Source organism: Pristiophorus japonicus, chromosome 12 (genome assembly GCF_044704955.1).
Source record: "Pristiophorus japonicus isolate sPriJap1 chromosome 12, sPriJap1.hap1, whole genome shotgun sequence".
Lineage (NCBI taxonomy): Eukaryota > Metazoa > Chordata > Chondrichthyes > Pristiophoridae > Pristiophorus > Pristiophorus japonicus.
In genome coordinates this window covers 6,496,657-6,515,231 of record NC_091988.1, presented here as the reverse complement: position 1 = coordinate 6,515,231, position 18,575 = coordinate 6,496,657, and positions in this window count along the sequence as shown.

The following is an 18,575-nucleotide window of genomic DNA, read 5'->3' as shown; positions in this document are numbered from 1 at the left end:
TCAAGTTAGGAGACCAAAACTGTACACAATACTCCAGGTGTGGCCTCACCAAGGCCCTGTACAAGTATAGCAACACCTCCCTGCCCCTGTACTCAAATCCCCTCGCTACGAAGGCCAACATGCCATTTGCTTTCTTAACCGCCTGCTGCACCTGCATGCCAACCTTCAATGACTGATGTACCATGACACCTAGCTCTCGTTGCACCTCTCCTTTTCCTAATCTGTCACCATTCAGATAATAGTCTGTCTCTCTGTTTTTACCACCAAAGTGGATAACCTCACATTTATCCACATTATACTTCATCTGCCATGCATTTGCCCACTCACCTAACCTATCCAAGTCACTCTGCAGCCTCATAGCATCCTCCTTGCAGCTCACACTGCAACCCAACTTAGTGTCATCCGCAAATTTGGAGATACTACATTTAATCCCCTCATCTAAATCATTAATGTACAGTGTAAACAGCTGGGGCCCCAGCACAGAACCTTGCGGTACCCCACTAGTCACTGCCTGCCATTCTGAAAACGAACTGGCTTCAATAGAGAATTCCACAGGTTCACAATTCTCGGAGTGAAGAAGTTTCTCCTCATCTCGGTCCTAAATGGCTTACCCCTTATCCTTAGACTGTGACCCCTGGTTCTGGACCTCCCCAACATCAGGAACATTCCTCCTACATCTAACCTGTCCAATTCCATCAGAATGTTATATGTTTCTGAGATCCCCTTTCATTCTTCTAAATTCCAGTGAATATAAGCAGGCAGTGACTGGTGGGGTGCTGCAGGGTTCAGTGCTGGGACCCAATATTCCAGTCCTCCAGTTGAGGGGGTGGAAGATGCCTGTGCGTGGATTTTTTTAACGTGTGGTGACCGTTGCACATCAGCCACCACACGGGCTTGACAGAGCTAGGTCTTGGTCCAGTGGCAAGGGTTAATGCTTGAATAGGAATGATGTGAAGTGCAGTGATCGACAACGCACAATAGTAAGAAAATAAACTCACTTATAAAAAAAAATAATCCTCAACATGCATTATCTGAAATAAAAATGAGGGAGCGATAAAGGCTATAATGCAAATGCTGGATCCAATTGATTACAAACTGTTGGAGAATCCAAGCTAATTTTTTTTCTATTTTTTTCCCATTTTTTTCAGGGACACAGTAAGTGACAGCTGGCCTTGGTACACATTTCAAGATCTGATTCATTTATCTCTAAAAAGCATTGAGTTATTAATAAAAGGTATTTTTTAATGTAGAGATTGGTACAAATATACAGGAGAAACGTTGCGACAGAAGGTGTGACAAGCTACTGTACATGTGAGTAACGTGACTATATAAGTAGAAAATGCTGCAATACCACACAGGATTGCTGCTTGCTCTCTGGACGATAAACCTCTCTCAGCCTATGATTGTGTGATCACTTGAAATATTTGAATAATGATACTGTATCATGTGACAAATACAGTGCTAATTGGTTGCAAGACTTTTATTGCATTATACAGTATGACACTTGTCCATTACCATCTTTCTTTCTATGTATGCAAGCTTATTTTCTGCAGTGAAATGCCAGATTTTCATATCTCATGTAATGTAAATTGTAGTAGAATCATTGGAGGAAGCCATCCATAATCGGATAAGAATGCAATCAATGAAAAGTTGAGGAGACAGGTTTGTTTTCACTGGCGTTAAAGGTAAGTGTGAAAGTGTCGCTAATTCCCAGAGTATAAAACATGTTTGATGACCTCGTATCTGAGTAATTGACACATACAGTAGGCTTTATAATGCCCTGTCACAGTTGGGTAACTCTTGTCTTCATTCGCTGACTCTTCCATCTGTAAGCACCTTAACTGTCAATAACTTTCAATGATAACAGATTGTTTGGACAGAATGTAGCAGCAGAAACAGTCACTACAGGATGGTTGCATTCTGTATAATCTCCAGATGCTCCCAGATAATTACTGAAGTGATCCATGTCCAGATTGTACTGTTTGTATATAATCACCTTGTGGTGAATGTTATTGTTTAATGACTGACACCGTCTCAACCAGGACTTCTAAAACAGGTGCTGTCCATTGTCCCCAGACAGTCGCTATTAAATCCTGCCTATAAACTTGGAGAAAATGGTTTGTCCAATGGGAAATCTCTGTTCAAGGCACTGACTGCTTGCACCTCAAAGGTTAACAGATGTGTATTGCACAGCATTCTTTCTCGAAGTGTCAAAGTGTTTTTGATGGCTGCCACCATATTTTCCTGTTGGCGGTAACTCAAATGTGAAATGACTGATGAGTGAATTGCAATACTGCAAATAACCAAACTGATTACGAGTGGGTAGCAAGAAACAAATCCATAAATTCAAAGCTTGTTAATTTGAACTAAGCAGTTAACAATCACTGTCGGACTGAAACCCTGAACAATCCCATATTTATTGACGAAGCCATGTGAACAGAGGGCAAATCAGGGTCGATGATGGAATAAAGCAACAACCAAGGTTGTTAAACTGTTTCAGCATGGACCCTATTCTTTATTTCTTCTCAACAATTTTCTCTGCTCCTCCCCTAAAGACATTGACCTCGTGCTGTGGAACATTTTCAATTGCATTGGTTGCCCTCTAATAGCTGGTCATTATTCACACTGGAGCCTTTATAGACAGTGTCAGCATGCTGCAAGACCACAAAGGTGCCACAGCCATAGTCAAAACCGTCCTCATCTGATATTCAGAAATATTTGCCTTTTCAGAACTGGTCACTAAATAGTGATCGGAAAAGAAACACTGCCTTGATCTTGCGTTTCCTAAATTAGGTAAATTGAGACTCGTATTAACATTACAATACCACCATCCCAGCCGAGATCATACAAATCCGCACACATCTGAGATCAAACATGAACTTTACTGATCTGTATGTCTCAGTTACTGACTGGCTGAACTTTCTGAGCTGTCGGCTGAGCCACCAAGCTGCCTTTATAACCACTGGAGCCACATGGTACTTGGTTTAAATTCAAAGTATGATTCGAATGGTGCAACATTTTAACATGGATTATTCAACTAATTAGAATGCTTTGCTAATCATCTGCCTGCTAATATCCATTATAAAGGGCAGGATCTCATCCCAACCCTCTGCAGATATATTAGTTTAACATTAACACGCCAGTACATTATCGTTACCTGACCAAATTGCTAAAATCAAATTATTTAATTTACTTCACTAAATATTCAGAACATTGGCACTCTGCTCCTGTTGAATCCAGTAATTTTCACCTTTTTAATGCAAAATATCATTTCAGAAAAAAAAATTGTGTTAAAAAATAAGTTGAAAGAGGATTCTAATTCACTTATAAAAAATGGAAAGATTATATTGATCCTTGTAAAGGCATAAATTCATTGTTTGCATTGTTGTGACACTCACTGCTAAAGCAATGGCAAGGTAAGTGGATGTTTTAAACATGTGCCATCTCCTGAAATAATTGTACTCGATTATTTCTGCACATACGACAAGATGACAATTAATCACCTTTTATTTTGAACTTTGTTGTTGTTAGGACCGAACGAATGTCTTAAATATATACATGCAGAGAGAGAGAGATAATCACTGTAGGACAGTCATGCTGTTCAAATTTAACACAACTTCAAGCATGTGACCGACACGCAAAAATATTTGGTAATATTTATTATTCTGATGCAACACATGGCAAAGCAGTAGCTCTCACTGTTAAGGTCAACTTATGGCAAATAACTAACTTTCATGGTTTGAGTGAACTTATGGTAAATAAATAACTCTCATTATTTGGTTGATAAATCCATGACATACTGAGGGAGCTTACAAGTTAGGTACTACACAGGGGCTATCGATGCGAAAGTGTAATGATGTTTCACAAAATAGGTTTTTGTAACCAATCAGAAATCCCTCATTATCAAAATCATAGAAAGTGCTGGAATATAAAGTACTTATATTCACTGGAATTTAGAAGAATGAGAGGGGATCTCAGAGAAACATATTAAAAAGGGAGAGAGAAAACGGGTAATGATAGACCGGTTAGCTTGACATCAGTAGTGGGGAAAATTTTGGAATCAATCGTGAAGGATGAAATAGCAGCGTATTTGGAAAGCAGTGACAGGATTGGACTAAGTCAGCATGGATTTATGAAAGGGAAATCATGCTTGACGAATCTTCTGGAATTTTTTGAGGATGGAACTAGCAGAGTGGACAAGGGAGAACCAGTGGATGTGGTGTATTTGGACTTTAAAAAGGCTTTTGACAAGGTCCTGCACAAGAGATTGTTGTGCAAAATCAAAGCACATGGTATTGGGGGTAATGTACTGATGTGGATAGGGATCTGGTTGGCAGACAGGAAGCAGAGAGTCGGGATAAATGGGTCCTTTTCAGAATGGCAGGCAGTGCCGCAGGGCTCAGTGCTGGGACCCCAGCTCTTTACAATATACATCAATGATTTGGATGAAGGAATTGAGTGTAATATCTCCAAGTTTGCAGATTACACTAAACTGGATGGCGGTGTGAGCTGTGAGGGGGACGCTCAGAGGCTGCAGGGTGACTTGGACAGGTTAGGTGAGTGGGAAAATGCATGGCAGATGCAGTATAATGTGGATAAATGTGAGGTTATTCATTTTGGGGGCAAAAACACGAAGGCAGAATATTTTCTGAATGGCAGCAGACTAGGAAAAGGGGAGGTGCAACGAGACCTGGGTGTCATGGTTCATCAGTCACTGAAAGTGAGCACGCAGGTACAGCAGGCGGTAAAGATGTCAAATGGTATATTGGCCTTCATAGCTAGGGGATTTGAGTATAGGAACAGGGAGGTCTTAATGCAGTTGTACAGGGCCTTAGTGAGGCCTCACCTGGAATATTGTGTTCAGTTTTGGTCTCCGAGTCTGAGGAAGGAAGTTCTTGCTATTGAGGGAGGTTCACAAGACTGATTTCAGGGATGGCTGGGCTGTCATATGAGGAGAGACTGGATCAATTGGACCTTTATTCACTGGAGTTTAGAAGGATGAGAGGGGATCTCATAGAAACAAATAAGATTCTGATCGGACTGGACAGGTTAGATGTAGGAAGAATGTTCCCGATGTTGGGGAAGTCCAGAACCAGGGGACATAGACTTAGGATAAGGGGTAGGCCATTTAGGACTGAGATGAGGAGAAATTTCTTCACTCAGAGAGTTGTTAACCTGTGGAATTCCCTGCCGCAGAGAGTTGTTGATACCAGTTCACTGGATATATTCAAGAGGGAGTTAGATATGGCTCTTATGGTTAAGGGGATCAAGGGGTATGGAGAGAAAGCAGGAAAGGGGTACTGAAGGAAAGATCAGCCATGATCTTACTGAATGGCGGTGCAGGCTCGAAGGGCCGAATGGTCTACTCCTGCACCTATTTTCTATGTTTCTATATTTCTAAAATTCTGACAGGATTGGACAGGTTAGATGCAGGAAGAATGTTCCCGACATTGGGGAAGTCCAGAACCAGAGGTCACAGTCTAAGGATAAGAGGTAAGCCATTTAGGACCGAGATGAGGAGAAACTCTTCACTCACGAGAAATGTGACTCTCTGGCATTCACTACCACAGAAAGTTGTTGAGACTAGTTCGTTAGATATATTCAAAAGGGAGTTAGATGTGGCCCTTACGGCTAAAGGGATCAAGGGGTATGAAGAGAAAGCAGGAATGGGGTATTGAAGTTACATGATCAGTCATGATCATATTGAATGGCGGTGCAGGCTCGAAGGGCCGAATGGCCTGCTCCTGCACCTATTTTCTATGTGTCTTAAACACTCAACACATAGATGCTGTCTGGCCCGCTGAGTGTTTGCAAATATTTTCTGTTTTTATTTCAGATTTCCAGCAACTGCAGTATTTTGCTTTTTTTGTTATAAAAGTCACGCGATTCTACATCCACTGCTTTGTTAAACAATCCTCAAGTGATCATGATGGTACAGCCCAACATATGGCAAAAACCATGACGTTTTTGTAACCATGACTATGCTGGCATAAACTATTGAATGATTGGCAGCTCGTGCATCACAACATAAGCACATAAGAACTTAAGAAATAGGAGCAGGAGTTGGCCATACTGCCACTTGAGCCTGCTCTGCCATTTAATACGATCATGGCTAATCCGATCATGGACTCAGCTCCACTTCCCTGCCCGCTCCCCATAACCCTTTACTCCCTTATTGTTCAAAAATCTGTCTATCTCCACCTTAAATATATTCAATGACCCAGCCTCCACAGCTCTCTGGGGCAGAGAATTCCACAGATTTACAACCCTCTGAGAAGAAATTTCTCCTCATCTCAGTTCTAAATGGGTGACCCCTTATTCTAAACCTTTGTGCCCTAGTTCTAGATTCCTCCACGAGGGGAAACATCCTCTCTGCATCTACCCTGTCGAGCCCCCTCAGAATCTTATATATTTCAATAAGATCACCTCTCATTCTTCTAAACTCCAATGAGTAGAGGCCCAACCTACTTAACCTATCTTCATAAGTCAACCCCCTCATCTCCGGAATCAACCTAGTGAACCTTCTCTGAACTTCCTCCAATGCAAGTATATCCTTCCTTAAATAAGGAGAACAAAACTGTATGCAGTACTCCAGGTGTGGCTCACCAATACCTTGTGCAGTTGTAGCAGGACTTCCCTGCTTTTATACTCTATTCCCCTTGCAATAAAGGCCAACATTCTATTTGCCTTCCTGATCACTTGCTGTACCTACATACTAACTTTTAGTGTTTCATGCACAAGGACCCCCAGGTCCCTCTGTACTGCAGCACTTTGCAATCTCTCTTCATTAAAATAATAGCTTGCTTTTTTATTTTTCCTGCCAAAGTGGATAAATTCGTACTTTTCACATTATATTCCATCTGCCAAATGTTTGCTCACATGTTGTGTTTTTGGTGTTGATCTACCCAGGGAGTAAAACATTCGGTAAGGTACAGGATGGATCTCTCTGCTCAGGCAATGTATTTTAATTCCAAGGACTCCCTACCTGCACCAGTGCAACATTTTTATTTCCTGCACAAACTCTTTTCTCCGAGTACTGCTGCCAATGACCAATTATGGAGAGCCTTGCGATCTGGATAGGTGTCTACAGCATCTGAGCTAAGATTGCTGAAACTCATTTCAGTTAGGACCTGTTTGACTGTCAGACAGGAGACTTACATCCCATCAATGTGGGTTTGATTCAAAGCCAGGTGTCAGACATGAACAGCAGCTCACTAATCCACTGTGTGATGCAGTCCCCTGATATTTCACCCTGGCTGCTTCAGGTAACTTCTTCCATATTTTCCAGTGTGAAACACTATCACTTGATATCCCATCCACCCCACCATGTGAACACTCTTCTAAATTCAACATAACTCAACTCACATTTCAGTACAAATGTTTGACTTTCTCATTTCTTTGCAAAGACAATGGCCCGTATTTTGCCGTCAGTGACAAAGCGAAGGCACTCGCCGCCAACCTGCCCACAGAGATATCGCGATCTCTGTGGCAAAAACTTGCGTTTTCTCGACGTGTAATTGATTGTAGCGCTGTCAGTATTGGATTCCCAGCATTATGCAGCCAATCACATTGAAGATTTCTCACAGACAGCAAGTCAGGCATTGATTATCTGCTCTTAAATATGTTCGAGAGCAAAATAAAGTGTTTGACCTACACATGGGATTATGGTACAAACTGAAATATAATATAAATTCGTTTTTAAGGGCCAGAACAGTTGTTTAGCAGTCAACCTGCAAAGTCCTGTTCTGATTACTCTCATTTCCCATGAGCAGGTAAACATTTTTATTTGGGATTGTTACATCTGTTTTGTTTTTTTATTTGAAGAATATATGTTTATGTTGTACGCCTTGCAAGATATTGGACTGTCAAAAGCCGCTTCACCACCTCCAAGTCACGTCAGGAGCGTGATGGAAAACGCTCCACTTGCATGGATGGGTGTAGCTATAATGACACTCTGGGAGCTCGATACCATCCAGAACAAAACAACCTGTCCCTCAGTTTAAACATCCACTCCCTCCGCCACAATTACCAGGCGCCCAACAGCTCGGTCAAAGAGGCAGGTTTTAAAGAGCGTCTTAAAAAGAGAGGCGGAGAGGTTTAGGGAGGGAATTCCTGAGCTCAGAGCTGAGGTGGCTGAAGGCACGGCCATCAATGGTGGAGTGTGTGGGGGCTGGTGTGCAACGCCCACCACACGTTAAAACAATCCACGCACAGGCATCTTCCACCCTTCAGGATGTAGTTCGGGATCTGGAATATCAGGTCCTTCATGAAACACTTGTGAACTCATCCCGTTTTGGCGTGGAAGCAAGTCATCCTCGTTTCGAGGGACTACCCATGATGACGATGATGATGATTAAAATTGAAGGCGCGCTGAGATCTCAGAGGGTTGTAGGGCTGGAAGAAGTTAAGTTTCGGAAAGAATCAGGGTCAAAGGGCAGAGCGAGGCTGGCCTGTGAGTGACAAGACAGCAGGGCCAGCGATCAACCTGCTCCTGTTTCTTCGGTTCTTACGTCGGTAATCGTTTGGTGACAGCCGGATGCGCTTCATGTCCAAGAGCAAAGGTCGCGTCATGCACTTTCTGTCTGGGAGCAAAGGTCAGTGAGGGGTCAGGTCAGGAAAAGGAAACAGCAGGTCGTGATTTCTATCCCAAATCTCATGATTTTTAAGAGTTTATTTCCTGGTGGGGTTACAATACTGGGCATGCACAGTCAGCACTGAATGTCAAATGCACTGTACTTTACACCAATTTATTTGTTGCTTGTTCTCGGTCATAATTATCTTTTTTTGAAAATTATTGACATTATTTAAATGCAAATTTGCAAAACTACTGCTGTCCTTCAAGTTTACAATAATAGTCAATGCTGAAATGAAATAAGAACAGAAAGTGTTGTAAATACACGGGTTAGTCAGCATTTCTGAAGCAAAGAGACAGATAATGTAGGTTGACCTGCAGTGTATTTCCGCAATTTACTGTTTTTAGTTCAGATTGTAAGCATCAGCAATTTTTCAATGCAAAAAAAATGCTAAACTGAGTTTCTGCAGTTAGAGTTTCCTCCCCCATCAACACCTTTTGCCCTGTTCACAGCCCCCAGACTGCTGTTTGCACAAGCGGAACGACTCTCTTGTGAATTGATACCTGGGTCTCAATGATGTGCCACATATGGATCAGGTACGGCCCAAGGTTTAATCGTGAGGCACGGTCCGTTGCTCGTGTGAGAAGCTATCACACATTCTCCCGTCATAACCAACACACCTCTCTATGCTATTGTGTAAAATCTAAAACTACTTGTTCACATTTATTTACAGGTTAAATTTAATTAAACCAAAATGATTCTGCCGAGAATCTGCTGGTCTGCCACCATAACACTGTCAGGAGATGGGTGGAACCCTGGGGGAAACAACTGTAAATGCTGTTGCTCACTGGAGTAACAGCAGAACATAGAATATAAGAATATAAAAAATAGGAGCAGGAGTATTCATACGGCCCCTCGAGCCTGCTCCGCCATTCAATACGATCATGGCTGATCCGATCTTGGACTCAGGTCCACTTCCCCGCCCGCTCCCCATAATCCCTTATCGGTTAAAAAACTGTCTATCTCTGTCTTAAATTTATTCAATGTCTCGGAGGCAGCGAATTCCACAGATTTACAACCCTCAAAGAAGAAATTCCTCCCCATCTCACTTTTAAAAGGGTGGCCCCTTATTCTAAGATTATGCCCCGTAATTCTAGTTTCCCCTATCAGTGGAAACATCCTCTCTGCATCCACCTCGTCAAGCTCCCTCATAAACTTATACTTTTCGATAAGATCACCTCTCATTGATTGATCCAGATGATTGCTTGAACAGCTGTGGAACATCAGGACTGCAAATCCTGTGGTTCAAACGATCCCTTGGTTGTGTTACAGTATATATCCCTGCCGCAACACAAGTGACCAATTCTGGGGGTCACCAGTGGGAGTGCAAGCAGACCTCATCCATTCTTTCTTTCTCAAGTGGGGCTTAAAATCCTCCCAATGCCCTTTAATCTTTTAACTCTTCTGCCTTTGCTGCTCTCGCCTGCAGCCGTAGGAATGACCTCACCCACACTCCCACAAATCCCTGCCATCCCTCTCCAGAAGGTTTCCACTCTATCAGCACTCAGCCACCACTCTAGATTTTTCAGCAGCTTTCTTTCATGCAAATCCTTTAAACTTGTCTCCCACAGAACAGACAGCACTACCACATACAATTTCTTCATCTGCTCTAACCACAGCACCATATCCAGCCTCAGACAGATGCTAATTGTCCGTATTGGAAAAGTACAGCGTCTCCCGAGGTCTGTAGTCAATTTCCAATCTTTCATGCCAATTAACAATCTACCTTCTTTTGCCTTCTTACAATCACTTTTCATCTGCTGCTTCTCCGTCACAAACTCAATTACAACCTTAACAAGGTCTAATGTTTGATTATAGCGCCCTGTGTATAGTCCTAATGAAGGACTGTAGGCTGACAGTTGACCCTTGGTTGGATTATAGTCTTATTTTGCTTGCTATCCATTTGACTATATGCATCTAACATTCAGGTCAGATCAAGCTGATCTTAATTGAAAGTGATCACTCATTTTAGCATGCACTGTGCAACAACTCTGTCCCGCAACTGAATTATGTCAAATGGTGTAAGCCTTGCCTCAGTGGTAGCATTCCCACCTGTAAGTCAGACAGTCCTAGATTCAAGCCATACTTCAGAGACATGAGGACATAAGAGGTAAATTTCAACAGAGGTTCTCCTGTTCACACATTTTCCAATTATGTGGCTCTTCTATGGACAAACAAGAGAACCCCCTCAGAAATTCACTATCTTAATCTAAACTGATACTTCAGTGCTGCCCTGTCAGATGTGTAGTCTTTCAGACAAGATGTCAAATCAAGATTCTAACTGCTCTCGCAAGTGAACCAAAAAGATGCCACGGCACTTTTTGAAGAAAAAACTTGTATTTATAGAAGAGCAAGGGAGTTCTCTAATGTTCTGGCCAACATTTATTCCTCAACCAACATGACCACAGCAGATTATCTGGTCATTGGGCAGCACTCTCGCCTCTGAGTCAGAAGGTTGTAGGTTCAAGTCCCACTCCAGGGACTTGAGCACAAAAAAAATCTAGGCTGACATTCCAGTGCAGTGCTGAGGGAGCGCTACACTGTTGGAAGTGACGTCTTTTGGATGAGATGTTAAACAGAGACTTCCGTCTGCTCTCTCAAGTGAATGGAAAAGATCCCATGGCACTATTTCAAAGAAGAGTACGGATTTATCCCCGGTGTACTGGCCAATATTTATCCCTCAATCAACATATCAAAAAACAGAATATTTGGTCATTATCACATTGCTGTTTGTGGGAGCTTGCTTGTGAGCAAATTGGCTGCTGCGTTTCCAATATTACAACAGCGACTACACTCCAATAGTAATAAATTGACTGTAAAGCACTGAGGCATTCGGTAGTCGTGAAAGGCGCCATATAAATGCAAGTCTTTCTTTTTTTTCCATTCCTTTGTCTCATTACTGTAAATGTTTATCCGCATAATCTCAACAATAAACGGCCTAGTTTAGTTATCAATTGCTCACTATTCCATAATCCCTGGCTTCTCTCATTCAAACTACAAATTGTCTTCTCAAACTCCTCTCCTCTGCCTCCTCTCCTTTTACCTCCAACAAGAAGTGCGAAGACTTCATGGATTTCTTTGTCACAAAGATTGAGACCATCCGTTTGGCTGCCTCTGCCAGTTCCCTCCTGTGATATCTTGAGACACAGCTTATACACACAACTGCACAACATGGCTCCCAGGTAGAACTCTGAAGAGCACATGGCTTTATTGTTATTACATCAGTAGTCCACTAGGTGACTTTACAACACTTCTCCCTCTTTATTGAAGAAGTTAATCATAACAAATAATCATTTTACATGACTTGCATAGTATACACAACTCTTGATATATATTTCTCAAATGGAACCCATTTTATGTTTCCAAATCCTATTGCAAAATTCTGTAACACAAACAAAATATTTTAACTTATTTTCCATATTTACAGATTAAATCTAACCACTGACTTTCTGTTTCAAAGAACAAAAGTTTGAACAGAACTTCACAATCTTGTTGTAGGACTGTGACTCATTCTAGGTACAGCCTGAGGAAAGTTTTTCTCCAAGGGCTGACCGTGATCTACATTTGAATTCTTTACAATTTCAGACTGTTTGTTTTCCTGACTCGGACTCAGACTTAAATTCTGACTTACTCTTGAACTTGTTTCTGGCACATCTAATGTAGGATTTGCTACTAGATTATAGTCCAGAACCTGGTTTATGGTTACCTTATAATCACCTCACAACCTTATCTTACCATCTGACTTAGGTACAACAATGGGTGTCGCCCAATTTCTCAGATCTACCTTGGAGATAATGTTCTCAGTTTCTAGTCTTTAGAGTTCTTGCTGAACTTTCTCCTTAAGTGAATATGGTATGGGACGTGGCTTACAGTAAACTGGTCTTGCATCCTTCTGCATTCTGACAAACTCTTTGAAGTGTGGAAATTTACTTTTAGAAGTTACACTTTCTTTCAAATGTACCCTTTTGTAATAAAACAAAATGGAATCGCAGTTCTCCCAGAAGCCCCTGCAGCAGACAGTTTGCTTCTGCACAAACATGCTAACCTTGACTGATAGCTAATTAAAGAAAGGCAGGAGCCATCTGTGTGAGTGAGGGAACCTTGAATTTACCCTCCCTAACAGAAAGAATGTCCTGTGAGAATTATACTCCCTACTAATAACTGTTGCTATGCTAAACCTGAGAAATACTAGATAAAGGTTGTAGAGATATAGACTAAAACAAGGATGTGGTGTTAATTAAGTGATTGAAGAACTCCTTATCTGTATTTGCTGACCGCAGATACACGTGATGGAACCATAATTTCTTCGTTTGTTCTTCTGTATAAAGATAATGTGATTTTGTACCTCTGTAGGAGTCTTTGCTGAGCCTTTGACTTAGCAAGACTTTTCCTTGCAGCAAGTAAAACTATTAAAGGGACATCTACCGGAGCTGTTTGTGTCAGAGTTTCATATTTTTAGTTAAATTGAGAGTCGAGATTTCGACTTGAATCGGACTGCCTGTTTTGCGGAACACCTTCAGATACTGTTTGATGACATTATCTTTCAATGCAAATTTCTCTTCCACATGAAAAATCTCATTCCAATCCAGCTTCAGTGATCCCAACCAATTTCTATCCATCTAGGCAGGCTTGTCTTCTGCCACTACTATAAGAATTAGAAGCAGAAGTAGGTCAATTCAGCCCCTCGAGCCCACTCCGCCATTCAATAAGATCATGGCTGATCTCCCACCTCAACTTTCCTGCTCTATCCCCATATCCCTTGGTTCCCTTAATATCCAAAAATCTATCGATTTCTGTCTTGAATATATTCAACGACAGCTCCACAAGCCTCCACAGCTCTCTGAGGCAGAGAATTACAAAGATTCACCATCCTCTCTGAGTTAATAAATTTCTCCTCATCTCAGTCTTAAATGGCCGACCCCTTATTCTGAGACTGTGACCCCTGGTTCTAGACTCCCCAGCCAGAGGGAAACATCCTCCCTGCATCTACCCTGTCATGTCCTGTAAAAATGTTATATGTTTCAATGCAATCACCTCTCATTCTTCTAAACTCTAGAGAGTATAGGCCGAGTCTACAATCTCTCCTCATAGGACAATCCACCCATCCCAGGAATCAGTCTGGAGAACCTTCGTTGCACTCCCTCTATGGTAAGTATATCCTTCCTTAGGTAAGGAGACCAGAGCTGTACACAATACTCCAGGTGTGGTCGCATCAGGGCCCTATATAATTGCAGTAAGACGTCTTTACTCTTATACTCAAATCCTCTTATAATAAAGGCTAACATACCATTTGCTTTCTGAATTGCTTGCTGTACCTGCATGTTAACTTTCAGTGATCCGTGTACAGGGACACCCAGGTCCCTCTGAACACCAACATTTCCCAATCTCTCACCATTTAAAAATACTCTGCTTTTTTATTTTTCTGACCAAAGTGGATAACTTCACATTTCTCCACATTATATTCCTTTTGCCATGTTCTTGCCCACTCACTTAGCATGTCTCTATCCCCTTGAAGCCTCTTTGCATCCTCCTCACAACTTACATTCCCACCTAGCTTTGTATCATCAGCAAACTTGGATATATTACATTTGGTCCCCTCATCCACATCATTGATATAGATTGTGAATAGCTGGGGCCCAAGCACCGATCCTTGCGGTACCCCACTAGTTACAGCCTGACAACCCAAAAATAACCCATTTACTCCTACTCTCTGTTTTGTTTCTGTTAACCAATCCTCAATCCATCTTAGTACATTACCCACAATCCCATGAGCCCTAATTTTGTTTAAACACCTCATGTGGCACCTGAAGTGGGGCTTTCAAGCTCTGCTATAATTAAAGGGTTAAGAATAGGTCTCGGAACTAAAAAGGGCTTATATCGTGGTCAGCTTTCTAAAGTTGTTCAAAGGGCAGAATAGATAGCGCTAAATAACATGTCAGAATGATTAATTCTTACAAGCTGTGTAACCTGAGGACAATTACAGGAGGCCAAACCGTTGAACCACAGGAGGCCCAGAGGGGCAGTTAAACAGGGCAAGGGGTCAGAAGTGACACCTTGGAGAAACTCCATCTGGTATGAGACATAGGCCAATGATTGTGTGACGTGAAAGGGAATTAGTTAATCACCAATTGTGCCCGCGGGCTTTGGGCCAATTGAGCAGCATTGGGGGACTGTGCACGAGGCTGACATGCATCATTAGTGTACAAAAGATTGCGTGGAATTTTGTATCTTTGGAGAAGCCTGGCCATAGACAAACCAGCAGGCAGGCTCCCCACTGGTGCAAAGTAAAGACTACTTGAATCCTCGAACCCAGACCTGATGTTGAGTGTTTATTTGAAATAATCCACTACATTACCTTATCAAATGCTTTCTAAAAATCCAAATACACCACATTCACTGGTTCCCTCTTATCTATTCTGCTCGTTACAACTTCAAAAAACTCTAACAGATTTGTCAAACATGATTTCTATTTTATAAATCCGTGTTGACTCTTCCCAATCCTATTATTATTTTCTAAGTATCCTGTTACCACGTCCATAATACTATGAGAGGCAAACTCTGATACTGACCCTTGTATTTCACTGGTATGGATACACATCCTACCACAGGGCTTTGCTCTCCTGAGTAGCCTCACAGCTCTATCTTTGATTTCTCGAGTCGATAATCACACATCTTGTCGTGATATTGTGATTCTGGTATGACGCTCACAGATGCATCAGTGTCGATTTCCATGGGCATCCTGGTTCCTGCAATGTCTACTTGGATGACGATACTTTGCAAATCGTTGTTATATACCTTCGTGCTCCTGATGACATGAACCGGTCGGTTTAATCTTCTGTTGGCACGTCTTTGCAAGATGCCTAGTTTACTTGCAGTAGAAACATTCTGCCTTCACATAGCGACAGTGTTGTCCCACGACTTCCATGCACTGTTACCATGGCCAGTTGCTGAGGCCTTGAGACCCAACTGCCTTTTACTTTTAGCCTGCAGCCGATTCACCTCAGTTGTCTGACGACTGGACTGCAAAATTCTGAGGAGTATTGGTCGGCCTTATCCATTGACGTAGCTGTCTGACAAGCTAAATCAAAAGTCAAGTTAGGCGTGGTCAACAATTTACTTCTGATTCGTTCATTTTTCAACCCACAAAGCTGTCACGCAATGCTCGGTCCTGAAAGTTTCCGAAATGACAGTGAATGGAGAGCTTTTTTAATGCAACAATGTACTCACTGATGCCCTCATCATTTAATTGATCGCGTACTCCGAAACAATAACTTTCATCAATTTCCAGGGGCTCAGGACTGCTGTGCAATCTCCTTCAATGGCGTGTCCTTAAGTTTGATGGAACAAGCAAATGTTTCAGTGTTTCATACACCTTGGGGCCTGCTTCAGTCGAGAAACCAGCCCTTTTCATTTCTAAAACCATCCAGTTATGATTTACATCATTGGGGACTTCAACAATACTATTCACGTTGTAAAACATTTCTAGCCACTCCATATATGCTCCAAAGCCTCTTGGTTGCGATGGAATTCACCCAAGCTCCCATTATTCCCAGTGGCGTGGCCATCTGGACTCTGGTAACACCGACAGTTCAGCCACGTGTGCTCGAAATGTACCTCAGATTTTTACGCATTTCTGCAAAATGAAAAACCACTAACAGTCTCTCCATTGGTTGGGCAGGATTATCCTCCAACAAAAATTTCAGCAAGGGAATCCAAAAATCCCATCCTCGTCACCAATCCGTGATATCTTGAGACACAGCTTGTACATACAACTGCCAGGTAGAACAATGCAGAGCTTGTGACTTTATTGGTATTACATCAGTGGCTCATCAACACCTCGCTTCCCATAGCCCACCAGACCAACCTTCTCCGAAAACACATTCCTTCCCCGCAACCCTGAATCACATCCTTCTCTAGTTTCCTTACTGTCTCCCATTATGCCCTCAACATGCTCATCTTCACCATGAGAACCACCTCCTGTTTTCTCAACTCTATTTCCAGAGACAGTGGATGCATTGGTTGTAATCTACCAAAATTCCCTGGATTCTGGAGCGGTCCCAGAGGATTGGAAAACCCCAAATGTAATGCCCCTATTTAAGAAAGGAAGGAGACAGAAAGCAGGAAACTATGGACCAGTTAGCTTAACATCTGTCATTGGGAAAATGCTGGAGTCCATCATTAAGGAAGTTGTAACAGGACATTTAGAAAATCATGATACAGTGAAGCAGAGTCAGCATGGTTTTATGAAAGGGAAATCATGTTTGACAAATTTGCTGGAGTTGTTTGAGAATGTAATGAGCAGGGTGGATAAGGGGGAACCAGTCGATATAGTGTATTTAGATTTCCAGAAGGCATTCAATAAGGTGCCACATAAAAGGTTACTGCACAAGATAAGAACTCAAGGGGTTGGGGGTAATATATTAGCATCAATAGAGGATTGGCTAACTAACAGAAAATAGAGAATCGGGATAAATGAGTAATTTTCTGGTTGGCAAACTGCAACTAGCGGGCTACCACAGGGATCAGTGCTGGGGCCTCAACTATTTACAATCTATATTAATGATTTGGATGAAGGGTGATTGGACAGGTTAGGTGAGTGGGCAAACGCATGGCAGATGCAGTATAATGTGGATAAATGTGAGGTTATCCACTTTGGGGGCAAAAACACGAAGGCAGAATATTATCTGAATGGCAGAAGATTAGGAAAAGGGGAGGTGCAGCGACACCTGGGTGTTATGGTTCATCAGTCATTGAAAGTTGGCACGCAGGTACAGCAGGCGGTTAAGAAGGCAAATGGTATGTTGGCCTTCATAGCAAGGGGATTTGAGTACAGGAGCAGGGAAGTCTTACTACAGGGCCTTGGTGAGGCCCCACCTGGAATATTGTGTTCAGTTTTGGCCTCCTAATCTGAGGAAGGACGTTCTGGCTATTGAGGGAGTGCAGCAAAGGTTCACCAGACTGATTCCCGGGATGGCTGGGCTGTCATATGAAGAGAGACTGGATCAACTGGGCCTTTATTCACTGGAGTTTAGAAGGATCAGAGAGGATCTCATAGAAACATATAAGATTCTGACTGGACTAGACAGGCTAGATGCGGGAAGAATGTTCCCGATGTTGGGGAAGTCCAGAACCAGGGGACACCATCTTAGGATAAGGGGCAGGCCGTTTAGGACTGAGATGAGGAGAAACTTCTTCACCAAGAGAGTTGTTAACCTATGGAATTCCCTGCCGCAGAGAGCTGTTGATGCCAGTTCATTGGATATATTCAAGAGGGAGTTAGATATGGCCCTTATGGTTAAGGGGATCAAGGGGTATGGAGAGAAAGCAGGAAAGGGGTACTGAAGGAATGATCAGCCATGATCTTATTGAATGGCGGTGCAGGCTCGAAGGGCCGTATGGCCTACTCCTGCACCTATTTTCTATGTTTCTATGAAGGGACCGAATGTAATGTAGCCAAATTTGATAATGGTACAAAGATAGGTGGGAAAGCAAGTTATGAAGAGGACACAAAGAATCTGCAAAGGGATATAGATAGTTTAAGTGAGTGGGCAGAAATTTGACAGCTGGAATATAATACGGGAAAATGTGAGGTTATCTACTTATTTAGGAAGAATAAGAAAGCAAATTATTATTTAAATGGAGAGAAATGACAAAATGCTGCAGTACAGAGGGATCTGGGAGTCCTTGTACATGAAACACAAAAAGTTAGCTTGCAGGTACAGCAAGTAATTTGGAAGGCAAATGGAATGTTGGCCTTTATTGCAAGGGGGATGGAGCATAAAAGTAGGGAAGTCTTGGCTCAACTGTACAGGGCATTGGTGAGACCACACCTGGAGTACTGCGTGCAGTTTTGGTCTCCTTATTTAAGGAGGGGTATACTTGCATTGGAGGCAGTTCAGAGAAGGTTCACGAGGTTGATTCCTGAGCTGAAGGTATTGTCAT